Source organism: Ammospiza caudacuta, chromosome 12 (assembly GCF_027887145.1).
Source record: "Ammospiza caudacuta isolate bAmmCau1 chromosome 12, bAmmCau1.pri, whole genome shotgun sequence".
NCBI classification, from domain to species: domain Eukaryota; kingdom Metazoa; phylum Chordata; class Aves; order Passeriformes; family Passerellidae; genus Ammospiza; species Ammospiza caudacuta.
Genome location: NC_080604.1, coordinates 2924094 through 2937899, shown reverse-complemented (window position 1 = coordinate 2937899; position 13806 = coordinate 2924094). Strand labels below are relative to the sequence as shown.

General features: G+C 45.4%; 1 protein-coding gene across 2 annotated transcripts in view; it reads right to left on the bottom strand.

Moving 5' to 3' along the window:
* The window catches only part of FBLN2 (fibulin 2), an 80901-nt gene that overhangs the window by 54356 nt on the left and 12739 nt on the right, over positions 1–13806 (bottom strand). The gene's annotated exons all lie outside the window — the stretch shown is intronic.

Sequence of the window (13806 nt, the reverse complement as noted above, 5' to 3'; positions counted from 1 at the left end):
TTTTAATTTGCTCTCTCTTTACAGGGTTCGTGTGTTTTATTTGGTTTTAAACATCTGAGATTTAGTTTTTCTCTCTGAGGAAAACTGTGAGTCTCCTATTTTTCTAAAAAAAACGTGTTTTAAATGAAAGTTCATCGCTTAGGACAGCCACAGGACTCCAGGGAATGGACCCTAACAAATAACCTCATATATCCAATTATTTGAAACATGTTGTAGAATTTGGCACTCCTTTAATTTCGTAGGTGATGTCCAAGGCATACATTTCCATGCTGGGAAGAGTTTATTCATCTTCTTTACAAGCACAACAACTGACAAGCAACTTTAACCTCATTCTAGATTAACACTCTTCCTTGTTCTGAACATGACTTGCTACAAAAGGCAGAAATCTGTCAAATTAATCCGTTTGCATAAGTGGCAGTTATGGAAGAAAAATGCAGCTAAACAGGAAGCCAGGTGCAGTCTGTTTACACATTCCTGTTATCAAGCTACAGTCACAAATGCATTTGCTGTGCTGTGTTTGCTTTGCAAACCAGGCCCTACTTTTCATCCCTTTGAGGATTTTCTGAGCCCTGCGGCTCAGCTCAGCTCCCCAAGCAAAGGTTTCCCTGTTTCACCTCCCCTGGCCTGACCTGCAATGGCCAAACCCCTGGGGCTCTGCAGCACCTCACTTTAGGGATGTGCCACAATTTCCATCTGTCTATATTCCAAGTGTTTACAGTGAGCTAGCCAGCATTCCCTCAGCACCACACACACACCTGTGGAGCAATTCTGCCACTTCTAAACTCCTGCTTACAAAGGTTTTGTTTTCAATTACATCAATTGTGGCAATAGCCATCACTGCTGCAGAACTGAACTCTCCCCTGCTTGACAGACTAATTCAGGGAAGGTGTAAGGAGCTATTTTAGCATCTGATAAAGGTGCACTTTTAGTCCACACAAGTAGTTAAAAGCTGCTCAGCAGTTTGAAAGTTAACAACCAAGTCTTACTACCAGGGAATAAGAGGGCAAACAAGATAAAGGCATCTTCCAATCTTAGCAGGAAGCTCCCTAGCACACAGCTGAAGTTCCTCTGCTCCTTTTTTAAGGCATTTGATACCCAACAGGCACACACACGTGCCCAGCAGTGTTGGCTGCACTGACACACTCATCCTGCACGCTGTGGGCAGTGTCTGTGCAGAACACCAGCTTTAACTCCTGCTGCAGGGCCCAGCCTGCACATCCACACATGAGGGTACAGCTCTGTGCACACACAGCCAGGCCTCTGAGCGGGGCTGAGGGAGCCCACATGGAGCCACCTTCTCTGAATTACACCAAGATACTGAATTAATAAAGGTTAAACTTTACCTTCTCTGCCCCATGAGAGGCAGGGCCCAACAAACCTGCACTGTGCACTAGAACTGATGGAGCAGCAGAAAGGGGACAGGTTATGAGAGCAGATAATTTGCTTTTCATCCTTGGGAGAATGCACAGATAAGGCAAGGCATAGCCCATACTGAGAGTGGGCTACTACACCAAAAACATCCTCAACACCCATTGCCAGCCTGGCTTCTCCTTGCACTGCACCAACACTTGCTCCCTCTCACTTGCCATGAGCTTTGGCAGCTTTCAGGTTCTGAATATGGAGCAGATTCAAGCTGCAAAAGGAAAATCTCAGCAAGGTGGCAGCAAACAACCAGCCAAAACAAATGAGAAGGGGTTAGGAAACCTCAAGGGGAGGTTCATCTTAGAGAACAGAATCAATCACCATGGCATCAGCAGCGTGGTCCCCTGGCCCTCCAGGAATGAACTCTTTCCTGAACCTTAGGAGAATGAGAGAGAGAGAGATAGAGAGAAGAGAAAGCTTGGACTTGATGATCTCTGAGGTCTTAGTTTCTAACCTTATTGATTCTTTGATTCTATTATATATATACATATTATATATATATATATGTGTGTGTGTATGTTTCTTGTTTCTTGCCATTAAAATATAAAATAGGAAACTGCTGTGAAGATCTCTTCACTAATACCAGGACTACAGCAAACTAAGCCAAGACTTGCTCAAGACAAGCAGCATTCTGACCTAGTATGAATGCAGCGCACAAGGACAATTCTCATGCTATATACTTAGAAAACTGTGCAATTCCTCTGGGTCTAAAACTGACCAACTTACCATATGGCACAAAACCAATCAGAGTCCAGATATTTATGTTCAAGGGCAGGATTAACTTTCTGTGGGAGTCTGAAGCTGTCTGTGCCACATTTGAAACAGAGCAGTGGGAATCTCAGTTCTGTGACCCTGGCAAGGGTGGGGGAAGCATATTAATCAATCAACACCAGCTCTTCTTTCCCAAAGGAATGTGTTTGGTGATGCTGGATGAGCAGGCATCACGTCTTTTCCTGCCTGTCATGGGAAGAGGAACTCACTTGTGACCCTCAGCACCGTGTGGTGCCAGGGGCCCTGTGCTATCAACTGCATGGCCATAAATGTCCATTACGCAGACATCCAGTTTGGGGAGTTTACAAACAAAAGAGACAAATGGCTAAAATAATGTATTTATATAGTGATCGGATGGTTTATGAGGTTTACTATAGATTAACTCTAAGTTCTGGGAGAGGAATTTGAGTCTGACCAGAAAATATAACAAACAACTAAGTGTTTTGTTACTGCAAATGATGCCTTGTGTGAAGTGAGAGCAACTGCTGTATGTCTATGGGAGATGTAAGGAGCTCTTTCTTAAAGACAGCATTTCATTTTTAAAATTTCAGAGGCTTAACAGTTGCCCTTCACCATTTTAAAGTAATATCAGAGGAGCAATACAGCTAAAATGAGTGTATACCTCACTGAAACTGATGGAGTTAACATGGCATTGACAAGACAGGGTCCGACCTTCAGAGTCTTTTTTCAAGGAACATTATTGACTCCATTTAAAAGCTGACTAACAAGCAAGCACTCTCCCTGAAATAGCAGGGTCGGATTTCAAAGCTGCGTAAATCTGTTCACCATACCAAGAGGAGACTTCAGTATTGCCTAATGAAGGTCAGGTCCCGTGGTTGAAGGGTTTGTGCAGACAAACAGCAGTGCTGATGGTGCACTGGCTCTCTGCATGGTCCAAAGTGAGAATGGGGACTTGGGGCTGGAGGCTCAAGGAGGCTCAGGCTCAGCCCTGCAGTGCTGACCTGCTCATCCTCCCACGGGAGGTACCAGTGCTCAGCCTGCACTGCCCTCTCAGCCGCAATTTCTCTGCATACCAAATTATTCACACGGGAAAGCAAATGTAACAGGCTGACTCCAAAAGCTCCTGATCATTTTAACTGGCTGGTTAAGTTCCTTCAGAATGAGAAAACCAGCAGTGTAATTCTTTTTTCATCTCAGCTGGTTAGCGTCACATGGTACCAGGGTGTGACAGTGTTCACAGGAGTTTTCAGATTGGGGAAGAGATGAGGATCTGACTCCATGTTTCAGAAGGCGTGATTTATTATTTTATGATATATATTACATTAAAACTATACTAAAAGAAGAGAAGAAAAGGTTTCATCAGAAGACTAGCTTATAATAGAATAGGAAAGAATCATCACAAAGGTTTGTGGCTTGGCTCTCTGTCTGAGTCAGCTGACTGTGACTGGCCATTAATTACAAACATGCAACATAGCCCAGTCACAGATGCACCTGTTGCATTCCACAGCAGCAGATAACCATTGTTTACATCTTGTTCCTGAGGCCTCTCAGCTTCTCAGGAGGAAAAATCCTAAGGAAAGGATTTTTCATAAAAGATGTCTGTGACACCAGGGCAGCGAGAGTCCCTGCCGGTCCCACAACTTGTTCTTGGCCACGCCACAGCACAAACCTGCTCCTTGGGGCCCTGGCGGCCAAGGGTGAAGGAGAAAGAGCAGAGACACCACCAGGAAAATTTTCCCAGGGCCATAGGCTGAGCAAGCCAAAAGTCTGTACTTCAAGAACATATGCAAAGCACATTCATCACTTTAAAGCATCGTCCAAAACTTCTGACACCACAGCACAAGATTTTGGAAAGTCTCTGTATTTATCTTCCACCAGCAAAACCACCCTAGTCAATCCAACTGAAATTCAACATTTATAGAAGCTTCTAATGTAAAGCCAGCCATCATTGATGGTCACTATGCTTTTGATTTCAATGCCATGAGTTCAGACAATGCTTATCAACTTTGATCCAGAACCAGGAAAAGTACAAATTTTATCATTATTACATGAGACATTACTTAAGTGTATGTTATCTTCAATGAACACAGTTCGCTGGAGTGAATCTCTTAAAAATCATTCAGCTACAACACTGTAGGTTTGAATCCGGAAATGAAAACTACACGTAATACCATGCAAGGCAATTCCAACACCAGGAAAATTAATGAACATTGCAGAGAAAGGATTCTTGGATAAGAGGGAGAACCATATTAATCTTCAGCTGCTTATGGGCCATAAACAAGATGTTTTATAGACAGAGCTGCAGAATTACAGTCGGGTGTAAGGAGGTTTTAAAGACATCAGCTGGAAGTTTGGTAGCCAAACCCTGACAGCACTCGGCAGGGATGTGGGATGGGTGTAGGGCTCTCCGTGCCACCAAGTACACAGTACATTGCCTTCACACTCTTATCCAGAAGCCTGCTCACAATCATTATTAAAAGTAGAAGAGAGAAAAATAAAAGACTCCTTAAACACCATTAAACTCACTCAGAGCTTCTTGTTCTGCTTGTTCAACGCAGAAGAACTCTTTAACCTTACGGAAAGAACTGTAAGAAACCACCACTATATAAGCTCCATTTTCATGACAAAGGTATGCTTTCACATATTTTCATTTTGCAGTCATGAAGTTCACTTTTGGAATGACAGAGCAGACAAGTTTGGGCAGGAGTCCCCTCCAGACAAGCTCTGCTCTCGCAGCTCGGCCGGCCGGAGCACAGGGTGTGCTTTGCTGTTCAGGGTTTGCTTTCCAGGGAATTCTCCTCCCCACCACGGCAACTTCTGTGTGCCTGGAATGTCTTTTCCCTGGCATGCAGGAGGTTTGCTATTGAGTATAACAAATGCTGCGCTACAAACCACTGACAAAATGTAATGGGCTCCTAAGTCCCTGCAGGATGTCCACCTTAGAACACGAATACAAGAAGCACTTTAGATGATTCACTTCATACAAGATGCAGAACTCCCTAATATTAATTTAACTTGTGCTCACAAAATTATTCCAGCAAGTTGCATATACAATGTCTTTGAAGACCCAGACTGAAAATAACATAAAATAGTGAGAGCCTAGAAGAGAAGGAAACTGAGGTACAGCCAGATGTTCTTGTTGCAAGAGCTCATTCATCTTCTCAGTTCTTTTTCCCTGCCTAGGAGCCAGCACCAGTCAAACCCCAGCTCCCCTGCTCCAAACACAGCTGATGCTGCTGCTCTCAGAGAACGTAACAAGGAGTGAGTGTTATTACAGAGCAGTGCCAGACTGGAGCCCTCACACTGTGCTAGGGGGATTATTACACAAAAAGCATCACAGTGCCATTCCAAGACCAGAATATATTGCATCAAATTGGCTGAAAATTTTCTGGACCATGTAGGACATCCATGGAAAATTCCTTTTTTAATATCCTGTACTCTCTTCCTTTTCAACAGCGCTCACTGATGATCCTGACTGAGCACACACTTGCTTTTCCAGTGGTTTGGATTTTGGTAACCTGTTGACTTCCCTTACACCACTGGAGGCATGTCTGCCTGCATTTCTTTCCTGCAGCTCTCACAGAAGAGTTCCTGTACTGGTCCCCAGTGTCTGGTGGTCAGCCCCAGGCTGCAGGGTCCCCATGCTGGGCAGCAGCTCCCCCACAGCCTCTAGAAACAACATTCCTACAGAGTGACCTCATGCAAAATAAAGCTCATCCTAAGAATGCGGCATCCTTACCCATGAGGCATCCTCATGTGCTCAGTTGAGGTAACCTTGGTGGAAGGGTGTTCAGGACTAACACACACTTATTTATTCCTTGGGCAGTACAGGTCACTGCAGCTGCAAGGAGTCACTTGCCCTGTGCATGGCAGCAGAAAGGCCGTGAGATCTCATCTGATGATTTTCATTATTTTTAAGATGTATAGTTTACACACAGGAACAGCTCACAAGAGCATTAACTTTTACACCTTTTAAAAGTTACTGATGCAAATCCTCCCCTTTCAGGCAACTCTTAGAACTGTTAAAAGCTTTTAAACCCAGAGCTGTTGAAGCCATAAACATTTATTTTAGTACTTGGTAATTCAAAACTATGGTCAAACAGCTCTGAGCCCTTCTGAACACAATCGGCCTCCCTGGGATTCACAACAGCTCCACAAAAGCAAGCAGCAGTCAGACACCAAGGGGAAGGAATTACTGCTCGGGGGTTTGTGTGAATGGCCCCAATTCTGGTGAAGGAAGGGTCGGAGAAACTGCAGCCAGAAGGGCAGCAGCATGGACAGGCTGGAGAGGGACAGGCAGAGCTGGAGGGGACAGACAGGGCAGCCCCAGCACGAGCCCCCTGCCCACCCTGGCTGCCCAGACTCCCTTCCCAGCCCACTGCACCCACCTGAGCCACTGCCACCATCTCACAGGCACCCCATCAGCATCAGCCGCCACATCACCACCAGAGTACCCCAGGATGGAGGGAATGCAGCAATTCCAGCAGGCAGTGACCTGCTGCAGGCAGGTGACTCTGGAATGCTGCTGCAGGGTGCTTGGTGTGTCCCAGACACCCACCCTGGCGCTGGAGCAAGGCAGGTGGCTCTGGGAGGCTCTGCAGCCCCCTGGCAAAGGCAGGGAAGGGGGACATGTGCAGAGGAGGTTTGCTGGCCCTAAATACAGCACAAATCCTTCTTTCTCCTACCCCTCTCCCAGCCTTTGGCTGAGCATAAATATCCCCAGTGCTTTGGGATGGTTATTTAGGACTTTCTGGTGGCTTTGGAAAGGAATTGATCATCTCAAGCAGAGCAGAGACAGACTGGGAACAGTCAAGAAAACATAAAACCTGCTCACACATAAGAGGATCTTTATAAAATTCCAATTACTTGATGGCGTGTTACCTAAGAATCCCTGAGAGGTAAGAGATATTGCTCGCTGTGAGGCCTGGGATAATGAAATTACAAATCCTTTCATGAGTAAGCATATGCTGGAAAGCTACGTTTATTTGGCCTACATATTTGAAACTGTTCAAAAGGTTATTGTCTCACAAAATCTGGATCAGGAATTACTACTTATACTTTCCTTTCTCTAACAAGGAGCTACATTCAGAGTCAAGGTTTTAATTCCTTGGTGATCGATTAGAATAACAGACACATTACTGCAAAGAAGTCTCATTTAAGTTCTGTTTTCTGAAGGAGTATCAATCATGCATACCAAAAAAATATACTCTCAGATACCTTTATAAATAGCCAACAAATGGAGTCCCCTCAAGAAACCTGGTCAGCCCAACAGCCTCATCTGTTCAAGTGGGCAATTAATTTATACAAAAAATCTCCCATCTTATGTTCATACTTTGTCTGCAGCATGTTTGAATTTCAGAACTGAGATTCAATGTTCTTGTTGCAAACCATGGATGGAGCTGACTTTGTATAAATAATGATTTTTACCTCAACAGAGCAGGTACATGAGATGGGTTTTCAAAGGTATTTTGGTGCCATCCTAGGTTGGGTGCCCAACTCCAACAATTTGAGATTTAAACTATCTTTGTACCAAACCTCTGAAGGCAAGGCTATGTGAAACCCCCCGTGTTGAGTGTCCCTGTGGGAAGCCTGTCCATGCAGGCACTGCCCTGGGTTTGTGCTGCAGGGAGGATAGGTCTGCCCTGAACGCCCCAGCCAGGTGTGAATGCTCCATCCTGTTCCACTTTCAGTCACCCTCTGTACATTCCATTGGTGCCAGGCTGAGCACAATGCATTTCCTCATCCAGAACACTCCCAGCCAGCTGTGAGTAACTCCCTGTGCTGCAGCACCGACAGCCTGGTGTACAATGCACTGTCAGCAGAGGAAGTCTGGCTGCACCTCAGCAGTACACGGAGCTGTGTGTGGGACAAGAAGTGTGCTCTCCAGAGGGTATTTAATGGAGGCAGAGCTGGCAGGAGCTCCAGGAACACACGTTTCTCCCACCTTGTAGGCTGTACCTGCCTGTCGTGGTCCCAAGGGATTCACACTGCAGGCAGCAGATGTTACCTTAATTTTATGAGTGACACAGGAAGATGGAGAGCCACCTTCTTACACATCTCTGTTTATGAGATTGGCAGGTACTGGGGTTTGAAAAGAAAATAACTCAAGATCTGAGCATTTCTTAAATTATTTAGGTTCTTAGAAGTCGGCAGACGCCTGACTGTGACAGGCTACACAGCTTTTAGCAAAGCATGGCACCCAATGCTGGCATTCTGCATACCAGGCTTGTGCCTGCATCAGTGCCCAGATCTTTGCAGCTTTAAAAACGATCATCTAAACGATATTTTCTAACTAAAGACCACTATTCAATATACAGCTATGGCTTAAAATACTCTTTAAGATAAGGAGCAAAACAGCCCCATAAAAGCCTGACACAAAAGCATTGGTAGCCAAGAGCTCATGACCTGTGGTTAATATCTCTGTTTTAGAAGGAAGATGCACATGAGGAATGGGAGAAGGACGGTGCTGAGGAGGGTTTGGGCTCTACAAGGGGAATTCCTGCAAAGAATAACATTCCCAATGCAGAGCCTGCAGCCCTGAGAGGCGCCCTGAAGCCCAGCCAGCTGGAAAAGCAACAGCAGAGTCTGACCCAGAACAGCTCCCAAAACACAGCCAGGTGAGCAGCAGCCATGCAGCAACATGCCCAGAGCCATCACCCAGACACAAACCCCAAAGCACGGGCACTGACCCCGAAAGCATCCCCTAGGACAGGTCTGGACACCGGGAATTCGGCTGCTGCCTGCGTGCCTGGGGCCCACAGCCCCACTCCCATCCCTCACATGGGACTGCTCCAATCCCTTATACAGGACTGCTCCCATTCCCCACATGGGACTGCTCCCATCCCTCACACGGGATATGGAACTGCTCCCATCCCTCACATGGAACTGCTCCTGGGACTGCTCCCATCCCTCACATGGGATGGAACTGCTCCCATCCCTCACAAGGGACTGCTCCCATCCCTCACATGGGATGGAACTGCTCCCATCCCTCACATGGAACTGACTGCTCCCATCCCTCACATGGGATGGAACTGCTCCCATCCCTCACACAGGATATGGAACTGCTCCCATCCCTCACATGGGATAGAAGTGCTCCCATCCCTCACACAGGACTGCCCCCATCCCTCACATGGGATGGAACTGCTCCCATCCCTCACACGGGACATGGGATATGGAACTGCTCCCATCCCTCACATGGGATGGAACTGCTCACATCCCTCACACGGGACTGCTCCCATCCCTCACATGGGATATGGAACTGCTCCCACCCCTCACATGGGACTGCTCCCATCCCTCACATGGGATATGGAACTACTCCCATTCCTCACACAGGACTGCTCCCAGCACTGGGTACAGACCCAATGGAAAGCACGAGCTGAGGGAGCAGGGAGCCAGGTCACATCTGGGCCTGCAGATTGGATACTCTGGCGACTGTTTATTGCAGAATCTGCCAACATCTACTCTGAGTGCACTCCTCTGTGTCATTTGGGTATGTTTGGGTTTTCCTTGCACCCTCTGCACATAGATCCAGGCCTGAGGTGACAAGGGAAGGGTGCAGGGAAGGCTGTGCACCAGCAGCTGTGAGGGCATCAGCCCCCCATATCATACATGGGATGTGTTCTTTAATAGAAATGGTTGAATTATTTCCATTTTTCCATCTAAATTAGCATCTGGCTGCCTAATAAAGTACAAAGGCCACTTTTTGCAGAACAGATAGACATTTTTAAATTTTATACTATTTTAGTCTTCCTCTTTCTGCACATATCTCAAACTGCCTTATTCCCATTCGTGCTACCTCAGAACTCCAACTACCAAAGGAACCACTGAACACTACCACCCAGGGCTGTAATTCATGCTGATTCACACTTGCTGGCCCAGAGACTTCTCCTCATACACCAGTCTCCTGAGGTTTATTTTTATTCCTCAGATATCCTATTTTGAGGCCTCAAAGCTCATTTCTTCCTGTTACAGAAAGGACTGGGATAAAGTAGAGAACACAGGATTAAGCCTGAGGTAATTCAAGTAAAAATGAGACAATACTTCACCTGATAGCAAAAAACCCAAATTAATTGCAAACAGAGTTTGTTTCTGAAGGACCCTGCAAGCATTATCCCACCTCCACTGCTTTTTATGGTGGCAGTAAGAAGAACAAAAGATGGGTGAGCTCAGGGAATGCTTCCAAACCCTCACTGCAGGTCTGCTTTCACAGAGTCATAGAATATCCAGGAAGAGACCAAAAGGACTGTCAAGTCCAGCTCCTGGACCTGCACATGGATCTGTCTGCCCTCATTTCAGAAATTCAAGGTCATCTTTCTCCAAGAGTTTCAGAATCAGCAAACATGCAGCAGATGGGTGGGTTGGAATCTCAGCTACATCCTCAGAAGTTTCACAGGAGCCCCCCCAGAAGCTCCTGCCTGGGCAGGATTCACCTGCAATAAATGCCACTCTCACATCCACTGATTTCAGCTCCCAAATTGGTGCAATTTACTCCAGCTCGAGAACAATTATCTTTATCTCTAAAAGCCACCATGGGAAAAAAAATCACCAGTCATGGAGGAGGTTAAGTGGAAAAACACCTCCACTCTGAAACATGACAGGTCCAGCTAGATCCAAACTGCTGCTGAGCCTGCCAAAACCAGAATGCAAATCATAAAACATTCACAGTGAGGCTGCTTGCTACCTGAGTTACATTTATCCAAGGAATAGCACTCTACTGCCAGAGCATGGGGAAATGGAAGAAAGTGGGAAAATCTTAACAGAATTTGACACTAAGTTCTTGAAATATATTTTAGTCAGCCCTACCCTGATCAGGGTATTTTTAGGATGAGGAAATAGGCAATATAGAAATTAAAATTCCCTGCATTTGCTGCTCTTGCAGTAAGTGACAGGGTAAGATCAATGTTTGGAGAGAGACTGTATAAAGAGAACAGCCTCCATTAATCTCATCCTTTCCCATGTGAAAGCACTTAATTTGCACTTTCTCAGCTGAGTAATTACCTCAGCTGTACACTTACAGCTCCTTTAGGAATGGAGCAGCTGATGTGAACACAGGGCAATATGACAGATGAAAAACAACGCCAAAAAGAAGAAAGAAAACCACACCACTAAAATTAACCTTTCCTGAGTACCAAAGTGTTCCATGTTGTTTCCACCATTAGATTACATATGAACCAGCAAAGTTTTGGGAGATGAAAACTCAGCTACATATAAAACCAAAGTGAGATATGTAAAATACAAGTAACAAAGCCATGTTTTTAACCAAAGGCATCAGGACCCAGCACAGCAGAATTCTGGGGCCAGGATACAGCTAAACAGTAGGAACAAATGCAACAGCCACCTAACTTGGGCTGAAAGCCTCTCTGGAAGCTCACAAACTTTCCTAAACTCTGGGGGAAAAGAAACACTAAACAAAATATAAAAATAAATCTAGAATGGCCATAGAGTCACAGAACTGTACCCCAGAGCCCTCTGCTGAGAGCTGGTCAAACAGAACCCTGCACACTACCAGAGCGGCTGCAGCCTCATTAGGGAACAGCACAACAGCCCCACAGGCTCTGAAAATCAGGGACTGATGTAGTTTACACCACGCTGACAATTCCTGAAAGGAGAAAATAAGTTATTTGGCAATTCTGGTGGATTTTGCCATTTTATAGTTGGAAATACATGCACAAAATTTATGTTTTCGTTCTGTATCTGTAGGCGAGATTAATTTTCCTTTCAAGCCTGACTAGTATCTTCACTCCCCCTCCACCACTGGCTCAGGAGTCACCGAAGACACAAGATGTATGTGTTTTATTACTTGAAACATGTGGAGCTACTCCCACGAATCACAACCACGTCCATTACAGCAGCATAACGAGTGGAAGCACTGCTTGTCCCTAGGCACGAGCAGTGGTCATGGCAAAAGACAGCCCTTACTTTTTGAGAGGGTGCTGCAGTTCCATACAGATCTTCCACCAATATTCCTGATGGGAATGGTGGGGCAGATGAGGGGCTGCCTGTCCAGGTCCCACCTGTGAGTGACTGTGGGTGGTGGACATGGTTTGCTGGCTCCCAAAACATGCAGCAGCTCCGTAGGGCAGGGAAGCAGCAGCCTTGGAGTTGCAGCATCTACAACCAGTCAGAGAGTTCTGTGCTCCCACGGGACATTTATTTCCCATTTCTACCTCTGCAATATTTGAAGGAAATCACAGGTATCTCAGCTAAGGGCAAAATGGCACCCGGTGATTCCCAAGCCTGCTTCTGCCAGCTGAACAATTCATGCCTGACATGCCATCCATCACATCTTGCTCCAGGCACCTCAACCTAATCCATCCCCCAAGGAGACCTGTCTCAGCCAAGCAGTTCCTGGGAATCACAGACTGCAAATCACCCAAGCAGACTCTAAAATTCAGTATTTAGTTCTGGTGCTGAACACTTTCACCCCAACAGACTTTCTTAAACCCTCTCATTGAAAGTCTCAGGGTGCTCCACCCATTTTCCTTTTTTGAAAGAAGAAGAAAAGGCAATTTTATTAAAAAAAAAAAATCTTCTTTAAAGTTACATCAGTAAACAGGTTATTGTGTGTCAGTCTTAATTCAGGCCCATGTATCATACACAGCCTTGGTGCACAGCTCATATTTTGAGGGAGGCTGAAGCAAATAAAAGGGAAGTCAAAGGAAAAGGAAAAAGCTGCCATCTCCATCCATGGACCTGGCACACTTTCTGTTTTAACAGCCACGAGGTGCTGTTCGTGTTGGGACTTAGAGTCTGAGCTCCAAATCTGCTCTCCTCCTGTCTGCCTTAAGCTTCTCCAGGAGATGGACTGGACAGCCCAAGATTTAAGGGCTACTGACACAGCCCAGGAGAAATGCCACTGCCCAAGGACTCATCAGCATTCTCTGCAAGCATCCTCCAGCTGAGTCTTGGGAGAACATTTTGTGCCACATCTTGAAAGAGGAGGTACTGCTCTTGATTTGATGAAAAATGAATTGAAATATGAGCTGTGTATGTGCTAATTTACAGTGATGAAGTTTGCATTCATTACAGTAATGAGCATTGCATAAAGTGTATAATCAACATTCCCTGCAGATGTCAAGAGGAATCCAGAGGCAGGGAGGAAATACGTACACTTGCCACAGCTGATCATAAACATCATAAACTTCCAGCCCCATGAAAATATAAAGAAAGAGAGAGCCCTTTTTCTCCCTGCTAGTCCTCAGGGGTATTTGAGTGTATCTCTCGAGTTCTTGAACTAATGAGCTCAGACAGCCTTTCAACCATGAGATAAATATTACAAGTGCTCTAAATATTTTTATTGAGAAAGTGAAAGCACAACTGTTTCACTTCCTTTCCAGAAGAAAACAAAAGATACAAATGTGATTACACTGAGTTGGTAACTGGAGATAAATAATTAAATCCTTCTATGCAGAGGAAGAGGTTTCTTTCACATCACTACAGAAGTTAAAAGTAAGTGAAGAAAAATGCCGGAGTTCAATAAATCATCATCTGAAATAAAGTTAAAATACCAGAAAACCCCATCCACTGTCTGTGAAATCAAAGCCAGGAGGGCAATAGTGAGATGGTACCTGTTCTGTGAAATGAAACACAAACCACCTCCTGAGGGGATGGAGGAAAGGTTGGTGGTGGTTTGGTTGATTTCAAGGCCATGTG